This window comes from Camelus bactrianus, chromosome 14 (assembly GCF_048773025.1).
Source record: "Camelus bactrianus isolate YW-2024 breed Bactrian camel chromosome 14, ASM4877302v1, whole genome shotgun sequence".
Classification (NCBI taxonomy): Eukaryota; Metazoa; Chordata; class Mammalia; order Artiodactyla; family Camelidae; genus Camelus; species Camelus bactrianus.
In genome coordinates, this window is record NC_133552.1 from 36,162,469 (window position 1) to 36,178,909 (window position 16,441).

The 16,441-nt window shown below is 31.8% G+C and overlaps 1 long non-coding RNA gene across 2 annotated transcripts in view; it reads right to left on the reverse strand.

The window, feature by feature from the left end:
* LOC141579815 (uncharacterized) overlaps positions 1 to 15,904 on the reverse strand; it is a 74,546-nt gene extending 58,642 nt beyond the window's left edge. For both annotated transcript variants that reach the window (XR_012511827.1, XR_012511828.1), the window contains exon 1: positions 15,769 to 15,904. This is a non-coding gene — a long non-coding RNA (uncharacterized LOC141579815). The remainder of the gene's footprint in view (positions 1 to 15,768) is intronic.
* Between the last annotated feature and the right edge of the window lie 537 nt (positions 15,905 to 16,441).

Consider the following 16,441-nt stretch of genomic DNA (forward strand, 5'->3'; position numbering starts at 1 on the left):
TTTGTGGCTTCTTTCTCATTTCTTAGGTAAACTATTGGGATTCTCCTGTATTCCTTTCTGTCTATGCTAATGTCATCTCTGAATTTTGTGGATGTGATGAGTTCAACATAAGGAATACCAGAGGGGAAAATTTGGAAACTCAAAAATTATTCAGAGGTACTTTTGGAGTAGGCAGATAGCTAGATATGAGCAGATAAAGGGGGACGCAGGCCAAATGACAGGAATTGGGCAGAAAGGAGGGGCACAGGCAAAATACAGGAAACCATACATCATGTAAGCACCAGGGGTCCCTGGGCAGAGAAGGAAAAGCGAGACCTCTGGGCTGATAAGTAGCCAAACATTTTGGGGTGATGAGTGGCCTAGAGGCTGACAAAGAAAGGTGGTAAAAGACAAGAAACCCCAGTGTCTGAATATAGCCTTTTGCTCATTATGCCCTCATTTCAATAAAATTAGCCTTGCAGATTAGAAATATCCATCATGCACGGACTCTATGACACTTCCGATCCAGACTAAATAAGGACAAAAATTTCTCCTCCTTTTGGGAAGGTGGAGTTTGGATGAAAGTCTAGGGAACATGACTCCAAACCCTTCCCTCCCCAATGAATATTCTGTCCATTCCTTTTTACACTGAATGTAACCAACTTCCAAAGAAACACAAGGCAGCCACTCACCTAAGCCTGCCCGCTCTCTGCTTGAGAGTGTACTATATATCTCTTAATAAATCCTCATTTTACTTTCTTAACTTCCTTGACTTATCTCTGAATTCTTTCTAGGATGAGACAAGAACCTAGACATTGGCTAGATCTACCATGAACAGTTCTTTGAATGATTGTCCTTTTTCCCATTTTCTTACTTTTTAGTCCTCAGTTGATATTCCATATATTCTATTCAGGATTAAGTATGAGAAACAAGGTACAGTGTGATGACTCCATCTTATTTGGACCTGGAGCATCATTGTCACACTTTCTTTCTAGCTAGAAGATTTTATTTATTTATTTATTTTAGAACAGTTTCAGGTTCACAACAAAATTTAGAGGAAAGTATAGAGATTTGCTGTATATCCTCTACCCTGATACGTGCATAGCCTCTCCCAACATCCATATCACTCACCAGAATGGTGCATTTGCTACAATTGATGAACCTACACGGACACATCATAGTCACCCAAGTCCATAGTTCACTTTAGAGTTCACATTTGGTGTTTTACATTCTACAGGTCTGGACAAATGTCTGAGGACATACACCCATCATTATATCATACAGAGTATTTCCACTGCTTTAAAAATTCTCTGTGCTTCACCTACTCACATCTTTCCCTAATATCACCACTGGAAATCACTAATTTTCTGTTGTTGTTGTCTCACAGTTTGCCTTTTAAAGTATATCATATAGTTGGAATTATACAGTATGAATTTTTTTTTCAGATTGGCTCTAACTTCACAGTATGCATTTAAGTTTTTTCCATGTCTTGTCATTGCTTGATAGATCATTTCTTTTTAGTGCCCAATAATATTTCATTGTCTGTATGTGCCACTGTTTATTTATGCATTCACCTACTGAAGGACATCTTGGTTCCTTCCAAGTTTTGGAAATTATGAATAACGCTGCTATAAACATGTGTGTGCAGGTTTTGATGTGGACATATGTTTCCAACTCCTATGCATTCATATCAAGGAACATAATTGCTGGAACACATGGTAAAAGTATGTTCAGTGGTTTAGGCATTGCCAAACTGTCTTCCAATGTGGCTACATCATTTTGCATCCCCACCATGAATGAATGAGAGTTAATGTTGCTCCACATCCTCACTAGCATTTGATGTTGTTGGTGTTCTAGATTTTGCTCATACTAGTAGATGTGCAGTGGCTATCATACTTTTAAAAATGAAAAAAAAATCACGTTGTTGAAAATTAATCCAGGTGACAGATGTAACACAGAATTCCCTCTAATAAATATTCATATATGAACATTCACTATGAAAAGTCTTCCTTTAAAACGGTTTTTTAATGTTTCTCATTATTTTGTTTTGATTCTCATTTACACATCAACTTCTTGAAATATTACTTATACCCATTTGACTCCATTGGGACATTCATGAAAATAATTATTTAACTTTGAACAACATATTACGTGACTAACCATTTATTTCTTGACCCACTATCTTTCTTTTACATCAGGGCATGACAAGTCAACAGTCATTCACCTGATTTTTTGGTGTGATTTTTCAGATACCCAGGAGAATCTTCTTCCTCTCCCCCACCCTTCAGTAGGGGTCATGTTCTATTTCTCATTCTACTTAATATTTCTGCATTGATAGTATCCTTTCCAATAGTTTCAATTGATATTTGATTCTTAATGACTCAATTATCATTATCTCCCATTTTAACTTACTACAATCATATTGAAATATAAGAATATTTAATATGCAACTCAAAATTGACAAACTTGAAATATCCCAAATGAAACTCATAATGATTGCCCCAGAATTTTCTTTCCCTGTTGTTTCTGGATTAACAAAAAGTACTACTACCACTTACCAGATGCCTAAATTATAAACTGAGGTATATTCTGAGACCTTTTTTCTGGCTTCAACCAGAAAAAATATTTGTCTTTTGGATACTAACTCATAAATATATTTCATTTCCCCCACTTTTGTAAAAGACTAGTAAGGCTCTTCTGATGTAAGAACCATATTCTCTTCTTGAATAGTTGTGAGAACAGTTTAAGTTTTGTGCCTGATTACAGTTTTGATTTCTTCCAGTTATTTCTCACACTAAAGCCAGAATAATCTTCTTAAAATGCAAATGTGATCATTTGTTTAAAATTTTTATTGGTCACCCATTATTCTTATGATAAAACACAACATTTTTTAACAGGGATTACACGTCTTCTATCCTATGGTTCCAGCTTATCTGTCTAGCCATATCTCTTAATACTTCCTTCAAACCTAAATTCTGATCCATTTTAAGCTTATACCTGTGCTTGTTAATATTCCTCAAGGATACCATGTATAATGTTACTTTTTATTGTTTACATATAGTTTCATTTAATTTCACAGCTGGGCAATATTTTTCAAAATTTAGCTTCAATATCAATTTCTCTATAAATTTTCCATCATGCCTACTAATCTATTTTAGGGATATTGTCTATATTATATATTATTCTGTATTTCCCCTACTCTAGCACTTTTCATATCATTTTGAAATAATTTGGTTATTACTTTTTAGTTCTTAAAATAATATAAACTCTATAAGAATAAGATTCATGTTTACCTTGTTCATTGTTAATATCTTTATCATCAAGTGCACTGCTTGGCACTTATTATTTCAATGGACAAATTAACAGAATAACAAAGAAAAATAATCAAAACTACTGAAAATAAGGCAAAAGGATGTCATCATTTTGATAGCAAGCTAGTTCTCATTTGGGAAATCAAAAAATGTCATGGTTTACTCTGGTTTCTTTTCCATAAAGCAAGAATTTACAAGCCTGGAGGTATATCACTTAACAGAAAAATCAAGAATATACAGTCCATAAAACCAGTGCTGTCTACTGAAACTTGTAGAAATCATGAAATATTCCTAATCATGAAAATTAAGGTTTGTTGATTATTAGAAACAAATTTCAGAGGGCATTATATTCCTTTACCCTCATGTTCTGTATGTGTTTTAGTTGTTGAGTGCAAAGAAACATAATGAGGGAAAAAGAAACCTATATTTCAATGAGAAATATATATATACCCAAGTAGAGAGATAGAGGTATAGATATCTATAGCTATCATGTGATCATTGTATTTGTTAGATAACAAGGGCTAGATGGTAAGATGATTCAGAACATAATTGGAGCCAGACTGTTCTGATTAAATCCAGACATCATAATCATAATAAAAAAACCTGTGTAACCTGTGTCAAGTTACTGACTTTCTCTGCCTAAGTTTCCTCATTTACAAAATAAGCATAGCAATAGTAAATACCTCATAGGTTTGTTTTGAGAACTAAATAAGTTAATATATTCAAAATGCTTAGAATAGTGCCTTCTTTAGTTACATTTTTTAGTACTCTACATTTAGAAAATTATACACACATAAACACACACAAATACATAGCTATTATTGTATTTTTAATTTCCAGATAACATTTTAAAATTGCTAGATGTCCACCAAGTTCTTAATATCACAGAACTGGAGAAGCCCAGGCTTAAATCTATGTCTCTTTGATTTCAAAAATCATAATCTTTCCACTCTCCAACTTTTGATTTAAACAAGCAAACCCAGCAATAGGCATGTGTGTTCTTATGTATTAGAAAAATGATAAACAAGATGTATTTAAAAGAAAAGGTCTGGCTTACTATAACAAATCCATATTTAACCATTATCATCTTTACAAATTTTCAACATATTTTTTAGCATTGATTATTTTGCCATTTAACTCAATCCTCTGATCTACATTATTTAAAGCAAATCTAAGAAGTCATACTACTTCTATACTGTTTATTTTTCAGGTATTCCTAAAAAGACTAGTCTTTAATATAATCACGACAATATTATTAAAGTAAAAAATAATTAAGAGTAATCTCAATATTTAGCTAGTGATCAAATTTTCTTAATTATTACAAAACTACTTCTTAGCATATTATTTGTCAATAATTCCCTTGTTAACTTCATTTTGGATGTCTGCTCTATCATCTCTCTTTGAGTGTCCACTCATTCCTGTAACTTCAATAGCCATACTAAACTAGATTTATTTTATTATTTTCACATTAATGAAGAAAAATACAAAGATATAGAATCATTAGTTTTATTTTTTATTCACTATTCTATTTCATAATGATCCATTATTTATAACAATGCCAACTGAAAGTTGGCACTTAGCATCTGCTTCTACAAGGACTGAATCACATTGACACTTTCATCTACCCCTGCTTATATGAAATCATGAGCCACTGCAGCCACTAACCTTCAACATTTCCTGAAAGGAGTTCATGGTGGAGATCAGGAATGAGGCACTCAGTACTCTGAGAAAAACTGTCAGAACAGGCCTTCAGATAGATGTTCTCAGAAGATTTTATGAACTCAAATTCTTGCATCTCCTTATATCTAGAAAATCACTAAAACCATTAATAGTGACATCTGCTTCTCATGACTAGCAACAATCTTCTGCCAAAATTTGTGCTTGACTGCGTGCTGCATGAAACCCCTCTTCACTAAAATATATATATACACACACACATACATACATAGATTTTTCCCTCAACTTCTTTGGAGTAGTTCTGCAAAGATATCAGATGCTGTCTCCCAGGTCATAGTTCTTATTTTGCCCCAGATAAAACTTAGCTCACAATTCTTACATTGTACATTTTTTTCAGTCCACAAAAGATTATTTCTAAACATAATATGAATAATGCAGCTTTATGTAGTCATTGGTTCTCAATCTGTTGTGATTATATCTGTTTTCACACTGAATTATTGGAATAATATGAGAATAGATTCAACATCTTACTGATTGAAATGGAAAAACAGCAAAAACACTTACTGAAAAATGGTCTGAGAGACTTTACCTTGGTAATGTTTAGTATTGCAACTAAAATGTCAATAGATTCTCATAGTTACATTTGAAATTACTCTACTACTGTAAACATGTTTTAAATAGTTACAGAGTTGCTAGAAATGTTAGAGTACAGAAAACATTAGTCAACTTCCATGTAATATTTTAGGAATAAGAAAGAATGAAATAAAATGGAAATACAGATTAAAATCACAAGTGTTAAAGATAACTAAATTTATCTATGTGACTAGATGAAAATACCAACTTGAGACATACAGCTAGATAAGAAAGATAAAAAATAAATCCCAGATGCACTGTAACCAGCAAGACTGAATAGTATATTCTACCTTATAATTGAGTCTCAGTGGTACAATTTTTATATCATTCACTATGACTGTTCCAATAAGCCCATGTTAAACTTAACAGACTTGAACTGAACTGAAAATTCATCACCTAAAGGTGAGCATTATCTTAGTACAATGAAAGAATATGATTTTTTTTGGTAGAAAGAGAATACTCAAATCTAAAAATTGCACTTAATCAGTATTTTAATGTCAACATGTGGCCTTTAATGTGTTCTAAAGAAAATGAGTGTACCAGTAAAATTAAAAAAAGCCAGAAATCATTTTGTATCCTATATTTATAATACATAAATCACACAACAGAAGTCTATATAAAAGATCATAGTGAAACAAATAATATATATAATTCATTATCCAGTAGGTCATACATTTTGAAACATTTATATTAATGTAAATAAATTCATATTTATATAATAATATTTTAACCTAATGTTCTCTCAGATAAAGATATTACTCAAAATTAAAGAAAACTAAGAATGAGAATAAAATCTTCTGGAGACTGAAAATTTAATAATCCCAAACATTGCAAAAAAATCCTTTCTGTATTGATTACATTTGATTGAAGATAAGGAAATTATGGAAAATGTTACTAGGAAATATAATTTAAATGAGGACTACCTCACTTAAGAAAATGAAAAGAACAGCAGAGATGAAAGGGAAATTTTTTTTTTAAGGGAATAGATAAAAGGTGACTCTGAGTGTTTCTTCCTGAGAATGACTGAAAATAATTTAAAAATCTTTCAGTAAAACTAAAGTTTCTTCCTTTCCTACCTTTCCTAATCTGTAGTAGTATAAGTGACCTGCATTTGTTAATAGCTATGCAGTCATGGAATTCAGCAGGTAGTTATGGAATTCAGCAGGTAGTTGTGGAATAGCCAGCTTTGTGAGCCAAAAACTCAGTTTTAATAGCCTATCCAGAAATAACCATTCTTTAGATGCTAAGCAAACTAACAGGGAATAATGTATTGGGAATCCAATATATTCCTTAGAAATGAAAATGGGTACACACAAGCTGAAAAAAATAGATCCAAATAAAATTAATAAAACAGCATAAAATGAAGGAGTTCTTCCCTTTGTGAGTGAAAAATACAAAGAAAAAATGAAAAATATAAAAATACATTAACTTATATGAATCATTCTACTTAATTGTCAGACAATTATATACGATAATGACAAATTTAGAGGGAAAATAGATATAAAGAAATTACACAGAATGCAGCAAGAGGGAGAAAAAGAGATAAAAATATAAACATTGACTAAGACATATAGGAGAAGTTATTTTTAATTGGAATCACAGTAGGAGGAAAGAGAGAGAGGGGGAGGGAGAGAGAGAGAGAGAAAGAGTGAGGGGAGGCAACAAACATAATTGAAAACATATCAAGGAACTGCATGAAATGCATCAACCCACAAATTCTTGAAGCTCAACCAATTCAGAGGGGAGAAATATAAAGATATTCACAGTAAGTCTCATGATTGCATGTTTGACAAGATGATGCTAATGCTGCTGGTCTGGGATTGACACTTTGAGAACTATTACCATAGAGTCAGTATAGCATGTAAAAGACAAGCTTTAGAGGCGATCTAAAAGACAGCTAGACGAAAGAGTTCTTGTAATAAAGTAACAATTAGAGCTAATGCTGAGTCTCCATTAGCAAAAATGGAAGGCTGAACACAGTTAAATTATTTTTGAACATGCTAAATATAAAGTCAACCTATAATTTTGTACACAAAGAAATGATATTTTGTGAATGAGAATAGTAATAGTAATTTATTGAGAAATTTAAAATTAAACAAAATTAAAGAACACGGTGTCAGTGTACATGTTAGAAAAATGTTGAACTCAAATCTGCCCTTTCACTGTTCATGAAGAAGATGAAGATAATTATTAAATTTGTAGTGTAATAAGTTTATTATACTTGTTACAATTACTGAGCTATTTACTAAATAAATTGAAATAGAAAACATAAAGTTCAATAATGGGAAAAACTGCATCCTTAAAAATTATCAATATGAATGTAAGAAAGAGAAAAATATATAACACAAGAAGAAAAATAGATACTATAAAATAAATTAAATTAAACAAATGTGTTAGTCATTATAAGCATAATTTGATATACTAGATACTCCAGTAGTGAACAAATTTAATAAAATATGTTAAAAATCAAACTATTCACAAGTAATGCAAATAAAATATAATTAATTGTACAGAGAATTTGAATTCAAAGCAATGGATCAAATGGCACCAAGAAAACTGTAACTGAAAGAAAACTGGTATAAATATATTAATCTAAAACAAACACCTAGAAATGTATAAAATATTGTTAGAGAAAAGATAATAATATAAGAAAATACTCAATTTATGAAACATAATCATTTTAGGTTATATTAAATAATTTCAAAATATGAAAGTCTTCATAGAATTACTGGAAGAAAAACAAAAATCTATCTTCAGAGTAAGAGAGCTCTGAATCAGCTCTTTCTCAATAGTTGATAGAAAAAGGACATAAAATGTGTCAGCAAGACTAAAAATAATCTGAGTAACAAGCATAAAAGACTAACACATTTGTTTTAATTGGCTATACAGAGAACATTGCACTCCCCAATAGCAGAATAAACAGTTTTCAATAATGCATAAAACATTTACCAAAATTTACCAATTATTTGAACATAAATTTTGAGCAAACAAATGTCAACAATTTCAAATAAAAAAAACATATTTTGACAAGAATAAAAGAGAATAAAAGTCTCTAGAAATTAATTTCAGAATGTTAACTAGAAATCTCATGTTTGCAAATTGGTTCATCAAAGAAGAAATCATAATGTAATTAGAAAATGTTTTGAATTTAACAATAACAAGAATACCAAAATCAAAAACCTGTGAGATGCAACAAAAAATATATTTAGAGAAAAAGCTAGTCTTTGTGCAGAGATGAGGCTCTCTTTGGCTTCAACAAAGAACATGTTTCTCAATGACCTTCAGCCCTTTCCCTGTGGATTATCTGCCTCAGCACTGCTGTTCAACTGTGATCATTGGATAAATAAGTTTTCTGAAGTTTCTTAACCTAGGCAGCAATCAAGGCTGCCTTAAATTTCCCGTCATCTCATCTAAACTTTCTAAAGACTTCTTCTTGACTATGAGTCCTGACCTCCCCCTTTTTTTTTTTTAACATTTACTTTAGAAAACTTGTAATTGAAAATTCTTCCTCTACCCATTGGAGATGTAAATCTTCTACACTTTGGAATATTTTTGTCAGGACCAGGGTCCTATCCCTTTGAAACTGAATCAATATGAAAGATAACACCCCATCTCCCAGTTTCTATAGGCAGGTAGGAACCTAACTCTGAAAAGGGACAATTAGCAAACATAGATGGCCTTATCACATTGACCAACTGTCCTTCTAATGTTCTCTAGTGTTTTTCCATTTGCTTATCCCAGCATTGAGAAATCCTCCATCCTTTTGTTTTAGTGAATTTGAGTTGAATATCTTGACCCTATTACAATAGCACTGAATGAGGTCTTGTTTGCCTGTTTAACTTGTGTTGGCTGATCAATGGCTGCACATACTCATTTAAAACTTTTGGGAGAACATCCCTTATTAGGGAGACAATAAAAATTATCAGCCCATGGTTTGGAGCGTGCTCCTGAGCCAAGTTCCCTATGACCCAAACTGGTTAGAATCAAATAAGTAAAGACATTATTTCACATAGTGGGATAATTCTTTCAGCCAATTGGCCTGCTTATGTATTTCATTTAACTATGTCTTCACTTCCCCAGAAGTGTATATTCAGAAAGCTTATTTCAGAGAAACTGAAGCTTTGGAAATTATGGAGAAGTTCGTAATAGGCAGAACTACAGGATCATTAGCATCATAGCAAATCAAACAGTTGGTTGAATATTAGATTACCCTCCTTTGAAATTGCCTGAGATATTGAACAATGACATTATCGTTCCAAGACAAAATGTAAACAAAATAATTATAAAGTCCTTCATGGTGTTAGAATAAGGAAAAGGATGGCCAGTGAGAGAAGAAGGAATGAGAATAAATGTTTGTGATCCAATGTTTTAGAATGAAGTGATCTCCCTCAATGTCAGCTATCTCTCTTCTTATAGTCCCTTTGATTTTTAGGTCTCTGGCATTTATACATAACCAGATGTTAGGTGGGGCCTTATACAGTTGTGAAATATGCACACAAGTTTTGATAATTTAATTTGGCAGCAGTGTCGGGGTCAAGGGTACCTGGTAGGATTCTTTCCACGAATCTCACTTTTGCAAAAGCATCACAGTAAAACAATGACTGTTTATAAATGACAAGACTTAAAATGATTAAAGGGCTGAAGAGTGTTCATTATAATGACATTGACAAAAAATTTGATTAGTTCTGTGGCACACAATATTTTGAGATAATAACTGGAATTATGACTGATAATATTGTACCAGGACATACCAGACTGTTAGAAATTTTGTATAATTTCTGAAACGTTTGTATTAATAACATATACTTTTACAAATATGCATTGCTTTTTACTTGACAATGCTTCCTGTGTAACTCAGTCTAATCTCTTTATAATAAAGAGAGAAAACAAACTTTTGAGATGTTCCAGAGGTTCTTTGGAAAATACTGAGGTAAAAAGACTTTATTTAGAATTTGATTTGGGGAAAATTTGTTAAAAATGCCCATTTAACCAATCTGACAGGAACTTTGAAGGTAAATACAGAAAGTTATGAAGCTGTAAAAAACTTAGTTCTTTTAATATTGAGAAGACAGGTTTTCTTAAGTAATCAAAGGTATGATAAGACAAAATGAAGCACAGCAAATTATTTTCATAAGATATAAAATCTTTACTTTCTGGGCAAATTATTCAAAAGATAAAGACAAACCTCTGTTTATAATTTATTATTAAGAGCAGATCAATAATGTAAGAAAACTGTTCTTTCAACACAGAGAAAACCAAATTCTAATTTTGTACCAGTGTTACTACTGACATTAAAACTCACTAAATTTAAAAACTCTAAATGAATTCCTTCCAATCACCACATACAAAATCCTTTCCCAAGATTCCTTTTCACAAAACTTGTATGACTTTTTAATATCCATTTAGATTTTTCCTGTTTTTTCCTTTTCCTCTCTTTCTTTTTATTCTGGAACAACCAATTGTTTTGTTTTAGGACAATATTATTCTACATTTTCCTTAACCAAAACTACATCTGCCTACCTCATACCTTTTCTTACCAAAAACACATCTTATTTTCCTTGCATAGAGTTGTTTCCTTTATTAGTTCTACCAGATTTTATTGCATATATAATTAATCTTTAGAATACTTAATTCCTAACCCAAACTAAGAAGTAATTGTGGACTGTTATACTACCACTCTGTGGGTTAACAAATTTTTAAATACATTTCATTATTTACAGAAATATATTCTCCCTGACAGTAAATTTTTCAATGTGTCACAAGATTACTAACAAATCACATATCTTTAGTTTTTCTGTAATAGGAGGTAAAAAGTGTATAAACTCACATTCAGTAATTAATGTTCCAGTTTTTGTTTTATTTAGAAATGATCTAGTTTTCAACAAATATTCATCATTTAACTTACTTCAGTATAATTTTAACGTTTCAAGTTATCAAAAAGATTTTGGAAACTATTTTAAGTAGACATATCATAAGCATAATTATTGAAAAGTTCATTTAGAAACTTTTACTTTAGCTATATATAATTAATTTATTCATTCTTAACACTTATGCTTAGATTATATGTGAACATTTCACAAGACATTAAAAAACTAAGCATTACCTTATTTTTCTTGCTGACAAATTCTGTAACAGAGATAACATGAGCTTATTTGAATTTTAGTAAACATAAGTAAATTCAAAGTTGAATGTCTGCATTATATTTAACAATGATAGCTCTCAAGACATGCCTTTTTATTGAAGTATAGTCATTTTTAATGTGTTAGTTTTTGTTGTGCAACTTAGTGATTCCATTTTATATAATATATATATTCATTTTCATTTTTTTATTATAGGTTATTACAAGGTATTGAATGTAGTTCCCTGTATTATACACTAAGGCCTTGTTTTGTTTTGTTTTGTTTTGAAATCTATTTTGTATATAGTAGCTTGTATCTGCTAATCTCAAACTCCTAATTTATCCCTCCCCTTTCCTTTCCCCTTTGGTAACCATAAGCTTATTTTCTATGTCTGTGAGTCTCTTTCTGTTTTATAAATATGTTCATTGATATCATTTTTCTTATTCCTAATACAAGTGATATCATCTGATTTTTGTCTTTCTCTGTCTGACTTTCTTCACTTAATAGGATAATCTTTAGGTCTATCCATGTTAGTGCAAATGGTATTATTTCTTTCTTTTTTAATGGCTGAGTAGTATTCCATCATATACATATACCACATTTTTATCCAATCATCTGTTGATGGACATTTAGGTTGCTTCTATGTCTTGGCTATTGTAAATAGTGCTGCAATGAACATTGGGGTGCATGTATATTTTTGAATTAGTGTTTTCTCCAGATATATGCCCAGGAATGGGATTGCTGGATCACATGAAACTTCTATTTTTAGTTTAGTTTTGTTTTTTTTTTTAAGGAATCCCCATACTGTTTTCCATAGTGGCTGCACCAAATTACATTCTCATTGACAGTGTAAGTGGGCTTCATTCTCTCCACATTCTCTCCAATTTTATTATATGTGTACTTTTTAATGATGGCCACTTTTACTGGTATAATGTGATACCTCACTGTAGTTTTAATTTGCATTTATGTATTTGATAATTAGCAATATTTAGCACCTTTCATGTCCCTATTGATCATTTGTATGTCTTTGGAGAAATATTTATTTAGGTCTTCTATTTTTTTATTGGATTGTTTGTTTTTGTTATTAAGTTGTATGATTTCTTTGTATATTCTGAAAGTTAAGCCCTTGTCAGTTGCATTTTGTAGGTTGTCTTTTTGTTTTGTTTATGGTTTCCTTTGCTGTGCAAAAGCTTATAAGTTTGATTAGGTCTCATTTGTTTATTTTTGCTTTTATTTCTTTTGCCTTGGGAGACAGACCTAGGAAAACAGTGATACAATTTATATCAAAGACTGCTTTGCCTATTTTTCTCTCGTAGAAGATCTATGGTGTTCTGTTTTATGTTTAAGTCTTTAAGCCATTTTGAGTTTATTTTTAAGAATAATGTGATGGAATGTTCTAATTTCATTGATTTAAAGGCAGCTGCCCAGCTTTCCGAATGCCACTTGCCAAAGATACTCTTTCCTCCACTGTATATTCTTGTTTCCTTTGTTGAAGATTGATTGACTATAGGTGTGTGGGTTTATTTCTGGGCTCTATGTTATTTTCCATGTATTCAAATGTCTGTTTTTGTGCCAATGCCACACTGTTTTGATTACTGTAGCTTTGTAGTATTGTCTTAAGTCTGGGAAGGTTATTTCTCTAGCTTCATTCCTTTTCTTCAGTATTGCTTTGGCACTAGTTATTGGGTGTAGAGGGAACATATCTCAACCTAAAAACTATTTATGACAGAAGTACAGCAAACAAATACTCAATAGTAAAAAGCTGAAAGCTTTCTCATTAAAATCTGGAACAAGACAAAGATGCCTACTTTCCTGTCTTCTATTCAAGACATGCCTCTTTAAATTAAATCAATAAACTTAAACTTTATTTATTGAAAATTATTGTAGATCATATAAACATGAAAAACATTTGGGTTAGTTTTTATATTTCTGAGAGTATACTTGGTTTATAATATTCTTATTTATCTTTAATTAAATACAACTGTTTACAAATTAATTTTGGCAACACAATCTGAAGGTACAAAAATATTACACATGTATGACACAGACATATATAAACTTACAGACAGATGCAAACAAAGATCTTACAGTTTTCATTTAAAAATTTTAGTCATGAGAAAGTTACAACAATACAAAACTCATTCATTTATAAAGAATAATTGGATAAAAATCATGTTTCTAGCAAATGGGGTAAGTTAAGGTTTTCTTCTCAGATGGCTTAAACTTTTCACTGATATTTGTGCCAAAGATTTTGAAGTTTTATCATAGTCCCAGTCTTCAAATACCCCTTCCATTTTTTTTTTAATTTTCCATCTGATAATATCTACCTCTGTGTTTGCTAGAGAAGATCAGGTAGCATATTTACATATCAAAAGGAAAAAAGAAAAAATATAAGTTCCACTAAGTTTTATTCCCTAAGTTCATATCTTTGACAATACCTACAAGTCTTTTGAAAAATAAGGTAGATCTGGAGACTTGTTAAAAGGATAGTTGGGCTTTTTCTCTTCCTGTACAGACTCAATTTATAAGACAAAAACAGTTGTTTTTAATTTCTCAAATAGTTGGGTGGCATATTACCCAGCAATTCCACTCCTGTGTATATACCCAAAATGAAAACACTAATTTGAAAAGATACATGCACCTCAATGTTCATAGCAGCACTATTTACAGTTGTCAAGATTTGGAATCAAACTAAGTGTCCATCAATAGATGAATGGATAAATTATGTGTATATAGATATAGATATAGATATATATAGATATATAGATACACACACACACACAATAAAATATTACTCAGCCAAAAAAATGAAAATTTGCAGCAACTTAGACAGACTGGAGGGCATTATGCTAAGCGAAATAATTCAGACAGAGAAAGACAAATACTTTACAATATCACTTATATGTAGAATCTAAAAAATAAAACAAATAAGTGAATTAAACAAAAAAGAAGCGGACACAGAGATATAGAGAACAAACCATTGGTTACTAGTGGGGAGAGGAAACAGGGAGGGGCAATATAAGCATAAGCATAGAAAATTTTTTACAAAGGGTAATTATGGGATTATATGAAGCCATGTGTGATCTGAAAGTTATAAAGTGCTATAGAATTTAAAGAGTCTTCCAATTTTTTTCAATTCAGTGGCAACCTGGATGATATCAAGGGGCTGACCCATCTATCTAATTACATTCCCTTGAATTTGCTTCTTTAAATCACGGAGAACTTTCACTAAGATAGAAATTTAAAGTTCCTATATTCTAGACTTAGAGCTATTTGTCTTTGGAATGTTTTTCTTTCCCTCTTGGTGTGTAGTTTCAATTAGCTTAGGGAAGAGGCCTAAAATTTTTTTTCTAGGGGGGAGGGTATATCTCAGTGGTAGAGCATGTACTTAGCAAGCATGAGGTCCTGGGTTCAATCCCCAATACTGCCATTAAAATTAATAAGTAAATAAATAAATCTAATTACCTCCCCTCCCAAAAATCAATCAATCAATCAATCAATATTTTAAAAAATTCTATCAGACTCTGAGTATCACCCTCCAATTTGGCCAACTTCTGATCACAGAACTACTTCAAAGAAAAATCTTTGAAATGTCTAGTTATGTTTCATCCAGAACAGTTAATATTCCTGACAGTACTGAAAACCCTCATGGACACAAGCGGCATCCCCAAGGAGTGTGCAAAAGATACCACTCTCCCTAGATCCATAGCCATTCCCAAGGTTACCTGAAGGAAAGATTTTATAATTCCCTTGAGAGCTGACAATATCCAGTAGGACCCTTGCCACAAATATACCACAACCCACATTTACGTCAGGCCATATTTTTGGGCCCCCATCCTAATCATTGAGCTGTATTCATATGCAAGTATCAACAACCTACATGCTCCAGGCAGGAAGAAACTCAAGCTCAGTTCTCAGGATATTAAATGAGATGAACAAGAAGACAAAGCTGTCCCTGGAACAAAAAAGGATCAATAACCAATGGATACATCAAAAACAAATTCACAAGAGTCTGGATTTGGAAGGGAAGGAACAACTTAAAAATTTACCTTCTTTTCCTGGTCATTGCAGAAATCCAGGAGAGCTAACTTTGGTAAGAATTTTCACCCTTCACTGGTTTCTGCCAGTTTCCCCATGATTCTATCTTCAGGCTCCTGAGAAAGTGGCATTAAAAGTAGACTGTAGTTCTGTTTCTACCACAATATGGCAAAGTTTTCCATTAACTTTAATCTTACGTTCCCCTCAGTTGTTTGAATGAATAACTAGTTGCAGTTTACCAGAACATAACTTGGAGTCCTGTCAACCCTGGGAGGGGACAAAATGGGATCCACTTTTGAGGGTAGTTGTAGGGAGATTCAAGTTGGTGTCAAAGCATTTGCACAAAACTGTCAAGGATAGTATTTTTTCCAGTGTTGCAGTTGATTGCAAATGAAACACCAATTTTTGGGTCAATGTTTAATGATGAACCCCTAAGAGGGTGTAACCAGGTGTTATTTTAGATTTGTGACCTTGGAGCCATTCCAGTTGCAAGGCCATAAACTTGGTAGACTTGTTTACAGTCTTGTGGTCTTTTCAGAGAGGCAATTTGGTTAGATAATTAATAGACTGAGAACTCAAGCAGAAGATGATAGGAATAGTAGGAGTAATGCCAGTCTTACAATCTTCTGTTTTTGTTAATTTTTGTGCCTTAATTGATCATTAATCTTTTCCAATGAACATTTC